The 15,878-nt window shown below is 39.7% G+C and overlaps 1 protein-coding gene across 14 annotated transcripts in view; it reads left to right on the top strand.

Moving 5' to 3' along the window:
- The window catches only part of LYPD6B (LY6/PLAUR domain containing 6B), a 229,257-nt gene that overhangs the window by 93,236 nt on the left and 120,143 nt on the right, over positions 1 to 15,878 (top strand). For 3 of the 14 annotated variants that reach the window (XM_081580525.1, XM_081580521.1, XM_081580527.1), the window contains one exon: positions 261 to 337. The exons of the other annotated variants lie outside the window; for them this stretch is intronic. The gene's annotated coding sequence lies outside the window, so the exon portion shown is untranslated. The remainder of the gene's footprint in view (positions 1 to 260; positions 338 to 15,878) is intronic. 14 annotated transcript variants of the gene reach the window in all.

Below are 15,878 nucleotides of genomic sequence, written 5' to 3'. Positions count from 1 at the left end.
TGAGAAAAGGAAATTGTACCCTAAGGCTTAACACAGAAGTCATCAAGGCTGTTCTCTGTGAAAGCTCAGCTGTCAGCAGTCTGGAAATTAGGACTGTAGGGAATGTTGAAATTTAAAGTTCATTTTTAACATGAAGGGGGTTCACAGAGTGCTACTCTGAGGGCTAATCTTCAGTGACAGATGCAGAGAAAGAAGCCTGAAGTGTTATTAGGAGAACCCAAGCCTTCCATCTAAGTAAGCCCCGTTGACTTTCATTTTAGGTGTCAGCCAATCATTGCCAAGAACATGTCTGAAGAGACTGATCCCAGCTATTTCAAAGGGCCATCTTTTGTGCAAGGTACTTAAGAGAATCATGTTGTGTTATACTCTGTGGTATGTATTATGTATACCATAATGACCACAGATATCAATGATGCTAATGATTTTTTTTTCCCCAAGTTAAGCATAGACTTGTGGAAAGAAAGCTCATATTGTTGGGAGATTTTCCTTGTTATAGTGAATTAGATATTGCCATTAACTAGATAAGTTGTTTAAACTTGTTTCAGTTTTCACATCTGTAAATGGAGCTTCTAATAACTTCTCTATATACTTTGTTGGGATGTTTTCATGGTCAAATGGATGATTCAACGTCAGATCCTTTGAGAAACTAGCCTAGCCTCTGTCTAGCCTACATTGCTGATGATTTTCCTCATTCATCATTAAATTTTTACTTAGTTTGTCCATTTAGATATTTTACATTTTTGTGTAATCAAGTATGTTATTTTTTTAGGCTTTTGAAGTTAGTATCACATTTAGGGGATTAGCTTATGATGTGTGATATAATGATGCTTAAAATGTGAAAGTAGTGTCTGTTTTAAAGCCACTTTCTCATGAATAGGAGGGATGTGTTGTTCATCTACATGTTCTTTGGATTACGTAGCTTTACAGTGGAGGGGCCACGTTATTCAAATTCATATTATTGCCAAATTACCCTTGTTAGTGTAATAATAGTCTATTGCAGTGTAACAGAGCCTTCCAAAACTTAATTCCTTAAAACAGCAACAATCATTTATTATCTCTCATGGTTTCTGTGGTTCAGGAATTCTGAAGTGGATTGGCTGGGAGATTCTGTATGAGAGTTTCTAGTGACATTGTAGTCTGATGTTGGCCAGGGCTGCAGTCGTCTGAAGGCCTGATGGAGGCTAGAGGATTAATGTCTAAGGTGACTCGCATAGCTGCCAGCTGGTGCTGGCAAGTTGGTCCCTCTTCATGGAATGACTTGAGTGTCCTTACGACACAGTGTTTGACTTTCCCTAGAGCGGGTGATCCCAGAGACCAAGGCAGAAACTCCAGTGTTTTTTATGACATAGCCTAAGGAGTCATATACTATCATTTCCTCCTAATTCTATTAGTTGTGTAATAAACCAGCCCTTGCTTCAGTGTGTTTGTGTTGGAGGAAGGGGAGAACACTGCTAAGGATATGATTACCAGGAGGTGAGGTCAATGAGGGCCATTGCAGAGGCTCGCTCCCACAGCAGTCAAAGAGCATTATTTATTCAAGTATATACTTTCAAAAAAATTATTTTTTATTGAAGGATAATTGCTTTACAGAATTTTGCTGTTTTCTGTCAAACCTCAACATGAATCAGCCATTGGGTTACATATATCCCCTCCCTTTAGAACCTCCCTCCCATTTCCCTCCCCATCTCACTATACTTTTTTTTTTTTTAAATAAATTTATTTATTTTAGTTGGGGGCTAATTACTTTACAATATTGTAATAGTTTTTGCCATACATTGACATGAATCAGCCACGGGTTTACATGTGTTCCCCTTCCTGGACCCCCCACCCACCTCCCTCCCCATCCCATCCCTCTGGATTATCCCATTGCCCCGGCCCTGAGCCCTTGTCACATGCATCGAACATGGAATGGTGTTCTGTTTCACATATGATAATATACATGTTTCAATGCTATTCTCCCAGAACGTCCCACCCTCACCTTCTCCCTCAGAGTCCATAAAATTGTTCCATGCATCTGTGTCTCTTATTCTGTCTCGCATATAGGGTTATCGTTACCATCTTTCAAATTCCATATATATGCATTAGTATACTGTATTGTTGTTTTTCTTTCTGGCTTACTTCACTCTGTATAATGGGCTCCAGTTTCATCCATCTCAGTAGAACCGATTCAAATGTATTTTTTTTAATGGCTGAGTAATATTCCATTGTGTATATGTACCACAGCTTCCTTATCCATTCGTCTGCTGATGGACATCTAGGTTGCTTCCATGTCCTGGCTATTGTAAACAGTGCTGCGATGAACATTGGGGTACACGCGTCTCTTTCAATTCTGGTTTCCTCGGTGTATATGCCCAGCAGGGGGATTGCTGGGTCATATGGCAGTTCTATTCCCAGTTTTTTAAGGAAAAAATGAAACTAGAACACTTCCTAACACCGTACACAAAAATAAATTCAAAATGGATTAAAGATCTAAACGTAAGACCAGAAACAATAAAACTCCTAGAGGAAAACATAGGCAAAACACTCTCCGACATAAATCACAGCAGGATCCTCCATGACCCACCTCCCAGAATATTGGAAATAAAAGCAAAAATAAACAAATGGGACCTAATTAAAATTAAAAGCTTTTGCACAACAAAGGAAACTATAAACAAGGTGAAAAGACAGCCTTCAGAATGGGAGAAAATAATAGCAAATGAAGCAACAGACAAACAATTAATCTCAAAAATATACAAGCAACTTCTGCAGCTGAATTCCCGAAAAATAAACGACTCACTATACTTTTAAACTTAGAAAACTGGAAAGCCAGATAATTAACACTGGGGTTTATCCACAGTCCTATTAACCTTACAGTCAGATAGAAATGAGATGGATGAGGTTTTGCAGACTATTGGCTGGGAAAGAGCCCTCCACACAGAAGGTGTCCAAGAGTGCACTGATGTAGTACTTCTGGTATACTTTCTGGGAGTAACTTTGTTATTCTTGATATTCTACTTCATTAAATTTCTTTGAATCCAGATATTTTGAAGAAAATAAATCAGGAGCAAGACAGTGTTTGACAGAGTGAAATAGCTGCTAATAACAGCAGTATGTTTTATTTACTGAGTGTCTGCTGCATGTCAGGCTCTTTTCATAAGTTACATCTTATCTAGTCCTGCCAATAGCCACTGATGGAAGGTGATATTATCCCCATTTAAAATCTGACACAACTGATGCTCATAGTAATTCATCTAAGGTCATATAATAGGTAGGGCTTCCCAGGTGGCTCTAGTGGTAAAGAACCCGCCTGCTAATGCAGGAGATGTAAGAGATGCTGGTTTGATCTCTGGGAAGATCCCATGGAGAAGGAAATAGCAACCCACTGCAGTATTCTTGCCAGGAAAATCCCAGGGACAGAGGAGCCTGACAGGCTACAGTCCATGGGGTTGCAAAGAGTCAGACACGATTGAAATAACTTAGCACATGCACAGCACACCTGTAATAGGTGGTTAAGCTGAGCGTTGAACCCAGGTGTGTCTTCTGTAAAGGTTGTGGTTATTCTATTACCTCTCACCATATCCCATTGATATAAACACACACATACATAAAATATATGGCTGAGAGAGAGTTGAAAAACTGTAGAGTTGTGTGTTATCTGGAAGGATTTGTCAAGGGTAAAAGATCTAGGAAAATGTAATTCCAGATACAAAAGCACTTTGAAAAATAAAAGTGCTTTATAAATGTAAGGTGGCAGTGTTATTAATATTATTCAGCTTGGAGAAATAAGAAAATGAATCATGTATAATTTCTCTATTTCTTCTTCAGTGAAATTATAGCAGAACACCTGCCCATTAATCCTTACCCCGTTAAAACAATAACTGCCTATGCAGGTAATACATTGGAATTAATGTGTAATTAAAATTATCATCCACTTGGCTATGAAATAGGAATGGCAGTATTTCAAGTTGATGTATATTCTAGACCAATAAATGTTTTAGGCTAGGAAACTCTGCTAAAATGTGTAGTTCAGGAAGATATCAAATCATCAGTTCAAAATTAAAGCATAAAGAGCTTTATGCCTGTAAAAGCATTTTGTTGTAATGTTGATATGGTGTCAATATTTGTCTTCAGCACAAAGACATTGCCTTTTTGACAACTGCTGTTTAAAGAAAATACACCTTGGGAATGGGGATAGCATGTTTCTCTTGGATTTCTCCTCTCTCAGCATGTTTGCTGATGGTATTAGCACATTAATAGTGAACTGAGACGATAGTCTTCGGGTGGGGGATGATATGTGACCCTCGTTACAGCACCTTGGCACCCAGCCCACAGACACCAGCAGCTAGAGCCCTGATTTCATTGTGAAAGGAGTTAGGAGAATTTGAACAAGGTCACGGCCGTCAATCTGTTATCACTCTGCTAGATAGAATCTCTTTAAGGAGGAGCATGGAACATATTTTAAAACATCCCATGAAGGCCCCCAAATGACGATGTTCATCTTACCACTTTCTAAAGAAACTGCTCAGTCTCTGAAACAGAGCTCACAAAGCCTGCACCACAAAATCTGAGAAAATGCCTTCACTTGACATTGTCCCAGCTAGAGTCAGCGTATACAGTCACTGTATACAGTGAGGCAGGCTGTTATTGTTGTTCAGTCGCCAAGTCATGTCCGACTCTTTGTGACCCCATGGACTGCAGCATGCCAGGCTTCCCTGTCCCTCACCATTTCCCAGATTTTCCCAAGTTCATGTCCATTGAATCAGTGATGCCATTCAACCATCTCATCCTCTGTTGCCTTCCTCTTCTTCTGAGAAGGTACAGGAAAGCAAAAAAATATTGTTCAGTCCTGTTAGGTTTCATTGACTTTGCATTCTTGTGAGTGGGACAGGAGTCAATCCTATTGCAGAGGGAAAAAAATGGAGACTGAAGTTCAGTGTTCTGCTCAAGGCTGTTGGTTGATTGAAGAGCAGGAAAGAGTCTGGAGGAGCCTTGATCTCCCAGAATGCTCCTCTCTTGTCACCAGGTGTAGCCATGAATCTCTGAGTATTATGCCCTTTGTTTTTCTTCTAAGGATATTTCAGAGAAGAAATAGAATTTGAATCCTCCAACTTGGGATTTAGTTTTGTGAAATTTTATTGAATGTCTTCGTGTGTGTTCAGTAGTATCTGATTCTTTGTGATCCCATGGACTGTAGCCCACCAGGGTCCTCTGTCCGTGAAATTTTCCAGGCAGGAATATTGGAATGTTGTTGCTATTTTCTCCTGCAGAGGATCTTCCCAACCCAGGGATCGAACTCACATCTCCTGCATTAGCAGGCCGATTCATTTACTCTGCTCCACCTATGAATGTTTCAGTTCAGTTCAGTCTCTCAGTCATCTCCAACTCTATGCGACCCCATGAACCGCAGCACGCCAGGCCTCCCTGTCCATCACCAACTCCCAGAGTTTACCCAAACCCATGTCCATCGAGTCGGTGATGCCATCCAGCCATCTCATCCTCTGTTGTCCCCTTCTCCTCCTGCCAATCCTTCCCAGCTGCTGCTGCTGCTGCTGCTGCTAAGTCGCTTCAGTCGTGTCCAACTCTGTGCGACCCCATAGACGGCAGCCCACCAGGCTCCGCCGTCCCTGGGATTCTCCAGGCAAGAATACTGGAGTGAAACCCATGGCTGATTCATGTCAATGTATGGCAAAAACTATTACAATGTTGTAAAGTAATTAGCCCCCAACTAAAATAAATAAATTTATTAAAAAAAAAAAAAATACTGGAGTGGGTTGCCATTTCCTTCTCCAGTGCATGAAAGGGAAAAGTGAAAGTGAAGTCGCTCAGTCGTGTCCGACTCTTAGCGACCCCATGGACTGTAGCCTACCAGGCTCCTCTGTCCATGGGATTTTCCAGGCAAGAGCACTGGAGTGGGGTGCCATTGCCTTCTCCAAGCCTTCCCAGCATCAGGGTCTTTTCAAATGAGTCAACTCTTCGCATGAGGTGGCCAAAGTATTGGAGTTTCAGCTTCAACATCAGTCCTTCCAATGAACACCCAGGACTGATCTCCTTTAGGATGGACTGGTTGGATCTCCTTGCAGTCCAAGGGACTCTCAAGAGTCTTCTCCAACACCACAGTTCAAAAGCATCAATTCTTCGATGCTCAGCTTTCTTCACCATCCAACTCTCACATCCATACATGACTACTGGAAAAACCATAGCCTTGACGAGACAGAACTTTGTTGGCAAAGTAAGGTCTCTGCTTTTTAATATGCTGTCTAGGTTGGTCATAACTTTCCTTCCAAGGAGTAAGCGTCTTTTAATTTCATGGCTGCAATCACCATCTGCAGTGATTTTGGAGCCCCCCAAAATAAACAGTTTCCACTGTTTCCCCATCTATTTGCCATGAAGTGATGGGACCAGATGCCATGATCTTAGTTTTCTGAATATTGAGCTTTAAGCCAACTTTTTTACTCTCCTCTCTCACTTTCATCAAGAGGCTTTTTAGTTCATCACTTTCTGCCATAAGGGTGGTGTCATCTGCATATCTGAGGTTATTGATATGAATGTTTAGGAGTATGCATATTTGTTCTTACATAATTAAAATTCAGATGTTCAAATCTGTTTTGCTTACTATTGTTTGCTACTATAAAATCTTAATTATAATCATATATCATGGTAACATCATAATCCATCAAGTTCATTTATCATAATTCAACTGTTGCCTTACTATTAGGCATCTAAGATTGTTTCCAAAACTTCCTCTGCTGTAGTTGAAAATGTAATCAACTTTGTCACGAATATAGCTTTTTTCCCCCCAAATTATTGTTTTTCTTAAGCTGAAATTTTCACTATGAACTTAGAAGGTCAAGGCCAGTTTTACAGTTTATTTGATTATCTTCCTGATAGATAGTGAGTGCTTTTCTCATAGATGATGTGATTTTTTTTAATCTTAATTTTTGAGAGTCTAATCTTCACCTAGAGGTTCATATAGTACTGATTTGTCTGACCAGATTTAATGATTGTGTCAGTAATGATCCCAGCAGGACACACGAAATTCACCTCATTGGTTTGAATGAAGAGAATTAAGTGAAGGGTGGCTCATAGAAGTGTGTGTGAGGTGTGAGAACCAACAAGAAACTACAGCAGTGGGAAACTGTGGCCAGCCCTGGACTGAAAGTGTTTCATGAGCACTTGGAACTACAGTGGAGGAAGCAAATGCCTGCTGGGTCTGTGGAGGGATGCAGTTTCCAGCAGTGGTGATGAGCATGTGGGGAGTGGAAAGAAACACCCCAGCTTCCCTCTCCTCCCTTGCTCTCATCTCCTACCAGGGCTTCCATTGGCCCAAACCAACCAGAAGTTGAGTTCCTGATGCAGGAATCGGGGAGATTCAGTTTACAGGGGTTGCCCTCCCAGACCACAGAGCAGTGTAGACAGTGGATCTCAGGCTAGTGGAGGCAAAGATGCAGATGACTAAAAACTAACACAATGATGGGAACTTTCTCTCAATGGCACTACAGGGCCTATTTTGTAGAATCTCAAGTTTGGATTATGTTTCAGATCTCTTTAAACTATAGTCTTATGGAGAACAGTATAGAGGTTCCTTAAAAAACTAAAAATAGAACTACCAATTGGGACCCAGCAATCCCACTACTAGGCATATACGCAGAGAAAACCATAGTTCAAAACATGTACCCGCAGTGTTCATTACAGCACTATTTACAATAGCCAGGACATGGAAATAACCTAAATGTCCATCAGCAGAGGACTGGATAAAGAAGATGTGATACATATATACTATGGAATATTAGCCACAAAAGAGAATGAAATTGGGTCATTTGTAGAGATGTGGATGGACCTAGGGACTGTCATACAGAGTGAAGCAAGTCAGAAAGAGAAAACCAGTTATTTTAACACATATATGTGAAATCCAGAAAAATGCTATGAGCCACCAGGAAAGCCCAGAAAAATGATACTGCTGCTGCTGCTAAGTCTCTTTAGTCGTGTCTGACTCTGTGTGACCCCATAGACAGCAGCCCACCAGGCTCCTTCGTCCCTGGGATTCTCCAGGCAAGAATATTGGAGTGGGTTGCCATTTCCTTCTCCAGTGCATGAAAGTGAAAAGTGAAAGTGAAGTCGCTCAGTCGTGTCCGACTCTTAGCGACCTCATGGGCTGTACAGATGAACCTATTTCCAAGGAAGGAGTAGAGATGCAGACATAAAGAACAAACAAATGGACACAGATAAAGGGGAGGTTGGGATTGACATATATACGCTACTATGTATAAAATAAATAACTAATGAGAACCTGCTGTATAGCACAGGGAACTCAATGTTCTGTGGTGAAATAAACGGAAGGAAATCCAAAAAAGAGGGGACATATGTGTACATATAGCTGATTGACTTTGCTAGAAAGTGAATGGTAGAAACGAACACAAAATTGTAAAGAAACCATATTCCAATAAAAATTAATTTAAAAAATAAACTGTAGTCTCTGAGAAAGCTCTTAAATACTGCATTTTCTTTATTCTGAAAACTAAGACACAGTGAGAGAGCGTGGGGCCTCAGAAAGGGCACTCGGCACTTGTGGGAACAAGTCACATCTCTGCTGGACTCTGTGTCTGCTCCTTGGCAATTTTTGTTATTGTCTTATGTCAACTCTGATTTTATCCTATATCCTAGCTGTTCCACATCTCCTTCAGCTCCTAACCTCACCCCTCATGGTTCTGATCTTTGTTTGTTCTTAGTTGTTCTGATCAAGTATGTTCTTAGTTTCAAGTCCACATTAAGGGCAGGTTATTTGTAAGAACTTGGTCACAGCATTCCACAGGGCATTTCTTACATTGGAAGGTGAGTCTGAGCATTTGTAGACCTTGGGGGTTTGTGATTCTTCCGTAAGAATTTTAAAAGGTTGCTTCATTTTGGATGGCAGTAAAAATTTAGACATAATTCTATATCTTTGGATAACGATCTTATAACTAAGCACTGTGACATGATTTTTGTGTCTCTGCCTGCCTTTAGGTTTTTGGTTTGTGTTCAAATTAGTGTCAAGTCAAACCAAAATAAATGTAGAGGGCTCTTAAGAAAAGTGAGTTGAATTAATTTGATACCCAAGTACTATTTATATTTAGAGACCAAATGCTGACAGAGCAGGTTGATGAAGAAAGGTTTCACAGTAGTTCCAGTGGGGAAAGTGGTGGGAGAATACAGTCATTGCATTGAATGTGGAGGTAAATGCTTGCTGAGCTCAAAAGGGCCCCGCGCTACAGCACTCAGTGACCAGCACCACATAAGTCTTCATTTGGGCAGCAGTGTGGTTTCAGCAGAACATCATATAGTATGTTTTATTCATACTATTTGGAATGCTATTGGTTTTATTTATGTACTTTGAAATTTTTATTGAAGTATAGTTGATTTATAATGTTGCATTAGTTTCTGGTGTGTGTATATATATATATATATATATATATATATATATATATATAAATTCCTCTGCTGTAAATAAACTATACACTATATATAGTACATAGAATTTATAGTGTATATACTATCACACACATATATAATTCTTTTTCAGCTTCTTTTCCATTATAGTTTATTGCAACATACTGAATATAGTTGCTTGTGGTACACAGTAGGTCCCTGTTTGTCTTTTTTATGTAGAGTAGTTTGTCTCTGTTAATGCTGAACTTCTAGTTTATCCCTACCTCCTCTTGCCTTTTCTCCTTCGGTAACCATAAGTATTTTCTATGTCTCTGAGTCTATTTCCATTTGGTAAATAAGTTCATTTGTATCATGTTTTTTAGATTCTGCATATAAGTGATATCATATGACACTTATCTTTGTCTACTTAATATGATAATCTCTAAGTCCATCCGTGTTGCTACCAATGATATTTTTTATGGCTGAGTAATAGTCCATTGTGTGTGTGTGTGTGTGTGTGTGTGTGTGTATGTATATACACACACACACACACACACCACATCTTACCACATCTTCTTTATTCCTCTGTTGACAGGCATTTATTATAGGGAGCTTCCATATCTTGGCTATTGTAAACAGTGCTTGGGTGCGAATGGTTTTGTAGTTGGGTTGTATTCGTTTCTACATGTACTTTGTTTTGTATTGGTTAAAGGTGATACATCTAAAGATTTCGTACTTGGTTTTATTTTGGTTGCTTTCTAAAAAACGCACTAAAAACAATAGTCAACACTGGGAGATTTGAGGACACATTTTTCTTTAAAAATATCTGTATGAATTCAAGTTGGACAATTACTGAGTGGAGTTAAGAACACTAGACTGGTTATCTTAGCCTCTGTGCACTGGATAAGGGAGAGAGGAAGGAAAGAATTTTGCAATCATCTCTTTTAACTCTATGAAGACTTTATGAATCTTCACCCCAAGAATTCATGAGGTTTTGGTTTATTTAAGAGCTCTTATTTAGGAGATACATCAGCCAACAGGATCCCTCTGGCTCATTTGCTTTGTGCCTTTTCAGTTTGGATCTCTTTTATATGGAATCCAAGGGTCATTCTTCATGTTTCTGCCATAACCAAATATATAGTATGATGAAATCTTATAAATATTTGCTGACTGATTTTCTAAAATATTAATTTCATTGGTTGAAAATATTAAAGATATCTCTTTAATTCCTCACTGTGCTGCCCCTTCAATAATGTGGATTTTGAATGCAAGACTCCTTGGGGTTACCAATACATAGTCCTTTTTGGGGCTGGGGGAAATACTTTGCAATTATCAGCAACAGTATTTCACTGGGCATTGTCTTCTCTGTGCCCATAGCAGATAGTTAACAACACTCAGGGCAACTACAGGCAAGTTGGAAAATCAGGAAATAGTGTGTTTGATATTAAGTTCACGGGTCTGTCCTTTAGGCAGGGGTTATAAAACATGTTATGTGCTCTGTGATGACCTAGAGGGGTGGAATAGGGGAGGGAGACTCAAGAGGGAGGGAATATACATATAATTATGGCTGATTCGTGTTGTTGTATGGCAGAAACCAACATAACATTGTAAAGCAATTTTCCTCCAATTAAAAACTGAAAAAAAAATAGCAAATTAAAAAACTCCCACATTATGTAACTGAGGGGTTATATGATCCCATGGGCAGGTGTGTATGCTGGAGTAGCCTGTTGGTCTCAGCTAGGCAACACCTTTTGTTCTTAGCAGCTCTCTAGGGTAGAGTCACTTCTCATGCTTCTAAAGTTATGGTAACAGGGCAGTTATTAACTACTGTCACCACTAACTAATTCTTCAAATGGACTTCATCAGAGGGAGAGATAATCTGAATAATAGATAGTTTATAAATAATTTGGAGCTGGCATTGAAATGAGTCCTGCAGTTTCTTCCTTGCTATTGACTTTCTACTATTTGCTTTAGGATTAAGTAAAAGGGAACCTACATTCCACAGGTTAACGTTCCACTTACAGTGCTGCTCCTCTGCAACTCTCTTCTCACCTCCTTCTCCCCCTTTAAGTCCCATTTGCCAGTTTGTCATGAAACGTGACAAAGAAATGACCACAAGAAGCTGCTTTGGGTTGTTTTCCTGGATGCCGACCCTAGTACTGAGGAAGACCTCAACTACATAACCAGGTTGCGAGGAAGCTTTTGAAGAAGGAAGGTATTGGCTATGATTTTTATTTTCCCATCAGGAACATTGATGGGGGTGGATGAGGTCAGACTGCATCTAACGGAAACATTCCAGGAGGAAATTGGGCTTTCCTAGTCGAACGTAAACCTTTCTCTTCTCAATACCTCTTGATGGGCAAAACCCAGAAACTCAAACACATCCTTGCCTACCAGTCCTTGCAGTAACTTTACAAATCACTCATCTCTAAGCCCGTTTGCTATAGTCAAACAATGCCCAGCCCCTACAAAGCCCTCCACAAACATAGCCATGCCCAGCCTGCAGATCAGGGTAAGCAGATTACTTTGGAGACAGATGAAAGTTTGGCTGCCCAGACTCTCTGCCTTTCCTTCTCCTCCAGGCCTTTTCTTTGCTCAGGGCTCTTCCTCTGCTCTCAGGGAACCCACCCAGAATTCTGTTCTGTCAGGAAATGCATCAGATCTGCTGGTCTCACCCCCCACCCCTTCCGGCCTATACTACAACTAGGGAGAGCAGGTCTGGGGTGTGAGGCAACGTTCAGGTGGATTAAGGCCATGCTCCTTTTCCCCCACTGAGAATGCAGTTAATCGGTATCATAACCTCTCTTCCAAATGACACAGCACCTTAGAGTATTGTAACTCATCAGCCTCTCTTTTTTTCTGAGATATAATTGACATGTAGCACTATATTGGGCCTTCCCAGGTGATGCTTGTGATGGAGAATCCACCTGCCAATGCAGGAGACGTTAGAGACACAAGTTCGATCCCTGGGTTGGGGAAATGGCAGCCCACTTCAGCATGGGCTTCCCTGGTGGTCAAATGGTAAAGAATCCCCCTGCAATGCAGGAGACCTGGGTTTGATCAATGGGTATAGAAGATTCCCTGGAGTAGGAAATGACAACCCACTCCAGTATTCTTGCCTGGAGAATTCCATGAACAGAGGAGCCTGGTGGGCTACAGTCCGTGGGGTTGCAAAGAGTCAAACATGACTGAGCAACTAACATTTTCACACTTTTCAACATTATATTCAGAGAAGACAATGGCACCCCACTCCAGTACTTTTGCCTGGAAAATCCCATGGATGGAGGATTTTCCGTCCATGGGGTTGCTAAGAGTCAGACACAACTGAGCGACTTCACTTTCACTTTTCCTTTCATGCATTGGAGAAGGAAATGGCAACCCACTCCAGTGTTCTTGCCTGGAGAATCCCAGGGACGGGGGAGCCTGGTGGGCTGCCATCTATGGGGTCGCACAGAGTCGGACACGACTGAAGTGACTCAGCAGCAGCAGCAGCAACATTATATTAGCTTCAAGTGTACAACATAATGATTGGATATTTGTATGTATTATGAAATAATCACGCAGTAAGTCTAGTTGATATCTTTCCCTGTACATAGTTATAATTTTTTCTCCTTGTGATGAGAACTTCTAAAAATTACTTTCTTGGCAACTTACAGATAAGCAATATGATATTGTTAAGTGTAGTCACCATGTTGTAAATTACATTCCCAGGACTTATTTGTTTTATAACTGGAAGTTTGTAGCTTTTGACCTCTTTCATCTAATACCACCACCCTCCCACTGTCTCTAGTAACCAGCAGTCTGTTCTCTATATCAGTGAGTTTGCGTTCTCATCCCCTAACATAGTGTTACCATGTGATCCAGCAATCCCATTTCTGGGCATGTATCTGGGAAAAGATGAAAGATCTGATTTGAAAAGATACATGTACCCTAACGTTCATAGCAGCTCGATCTATGGTAGCCCACACATGGAAGCGACCTAAATGTCCATCAATAGATGAGTGGATAAAAACATGATATGTGTATCTGTGTGTGTGCATAAATAATGGAATATTACTCAGCCATAAAAGAATGAAATACTGCCATTTGCAGCAACATGAATGGATCTAGAGATTAATATATTAAGTGATATAAGTCAGAAAGAAAAGACAAATACCATACGATATCATTTATTTGTGGAATCTAACACATACAAATGACTTTTTTTATAAGACAGAAACAGACTCACAGACATAGAAAACAAAGTTATGGTTACCAAAGTTACCTATATATTTACCAAGTTTTCTGTTCACCATTTCTTGCATTTCAACGTTTCTTTGGGTTCATTTTCTTCTCTTCTAAAGTATATCTTTTAAACATTTCTTTAGTGAAGTTATGTTGATAATAAAATCTCAGTTTTTGTTTAGAGGAAAACATTTTTCATTCTTAAAAAATAGCTTCACTGGGATTTCTAGGTATTTCCTCCTAGCACTTGGAAGATAACTTCTATCTTCTGCTTCTGTCTTCTGACTTCAGTTGTCACTGGTTAGAGATCTGCTTTCAGTCTAATTGTTGAAATTTTTTGTGGCTGCTTTTTGTAATATTATTATTGTCTTTGGCATTCTGTAGTATTACTTCTGTTTTCTAAATGGGGAGTATTTTTAAATCCATATTATATTACATGAATTATTTTATATATAGAATTATTCTGTGTCTAGGAATGTTAAATACTGGTAATAGAGGGTGTAATTCTGTTGTTTGCAGGCTTCTGTGGTGGCTCAGAAGGTAAAGAATCTTCCTGCAATGCAGTAGACCTGGGTTCAATCCTGGGTTGTGAAGATCCCCTAGAGAAGGGACTGGCTACCCACGCCAGTATTCTTGTCTAGAGAATTCCATGGACAGTCCATGGGATTACATAGAGTCAGACACGAGTGAGTGACTAACACTTTCACTTTCTGTTGTTTATTGTTTCTGGCCACTCTGATTTATGTTGCTTCGTGTTTTGAGGAATATTTTTTCTGAGAGTTTGTATTTAATTTACAGTAGTATTAAGGACTTAAGTTGAGAGCTTTCCTCCAGAGAAAATGTTCATTTCTTATGTCCTGGAACTTGGGAACAGGACGGACCTGGGACTGCATAAGCTACTTTCATGGGTCCCAGCTTAATGCACAAGCCTTAGACCCAGCAACCCCATCATATGAGGGATGGGAGTTCAGTCTCTGAGGCCAGAGACTGAATAGCATCTGCTCCCAGAGTGATCTTGACTGATGTATGTGCTTGCCAGTTACAATTTTGAATTTGCCTTAAACTTCCTCCCCGTTCCTTCCTCCCTCCCTTTGCTTTCCATTTTCTTTCCACTCCTTTAAAATATTTTATTTACTTTCTTTGGTGGTCAGAAATGCATTAGAAAGTTTGCTTTTCTATTTATCTAGGACCTTGTAATATTGTAGCCAGAGGGCCTCTCAGAATATGGGATAGAAGTAGAAAATCTGACTAATTTCTCGACAGGATGCCCGAGTTCCTTGATGCCTCTTGGTTACAGCTAACATGTACGTAAATGTAGGCTGATCCCTGGAACTACTTTCGGCTTCTGAGGTATAAAGGTGTGTTAATCACCTAGTGTTTCACACACCAACTAACTTATGATCTTTTTTAACTGTACTGATTACTCTGAGGTCGTTGGTTAGGAGTGTGTCTTCAAAATACAGTACTACATAGGCAAATGAGTATTTTTTAAGGAAAAAATAGAATCATATATTTGGGGTTTTAATTCCTTTAAGAGGTACATTTTCATGTAACATATGCATTAAACTGATTTATTTATTTAAAAGAAAAGGACATAACCCGTTTTTCAAGTCACTTTTTCCACATGAATATGGTATTGCCAGCATTTGCTTTTTGAAAATCAGGTTTGTATCTTATTTTTCTTTTTAAATTTTTATTTTTTATTGAAGTTTAGTTGATTTACAATGTTGTGTGTCTGGTGTACAGCAAAGTGATATATATATATATACATATATATATGTATATATATATTTAGAAAATTAGAGATACCAAGGGAAAATTTCATGCAAAGATGGGCTCGATAAAGGACAGAAATGGTATGGACCTAACAGAAGGAGAAGATATTAAGAAGAGGTGGCAAGAATACACAGAAGAACTGTACAAAAAAGATCTTCACGACCCAGATAATCATGATGGTGTGATCACTTGCCTAGAGCCAGACATCCTGGAATGTGAAGTCAAGTGGGCATTAGAAAGCATCACTACGAACAAAGTTAGTGGAGGTGATGGAATTCCAGTTGAGTTATTTCAAATCCTGAAAGATGATGCTGTGAAAGTGCTGCACTCAATATGCCAGCAAATTTGGAAAACTCAGCAGTGGCCACAGGACTGGAAAAGGTCAGTTTTCATCCCAATCTCAAAGAAAGGCAATGCCAAAGAATGCTCAAACTACCGCACAATTGCACTCATCTCACACGCTAGTAAAGTAATGCTCAAAATTCTCCAAGCCAGGC

Source organism: Giraffa tippelskirchi, chromosome 3 (assembly GCF_054371585.1).
Source record: "Giraffa tippelskirchi isolate mGirTip1 chromosome 3, T2T-mGirTip1v1.2.pri, whole genome shotgun sequence".
NCBI classification, from domain to species: Eukaryota; Metazoa; Chordata; class Mammalia; order Artiodactyla; family Giraffidae; genus Giraffa; species Giraffa tippelskirchi.
Note: the sequence above shows the minus strand (reverse complement) of the source record. Positions and strands in the feature narration are given on the sequence as shown.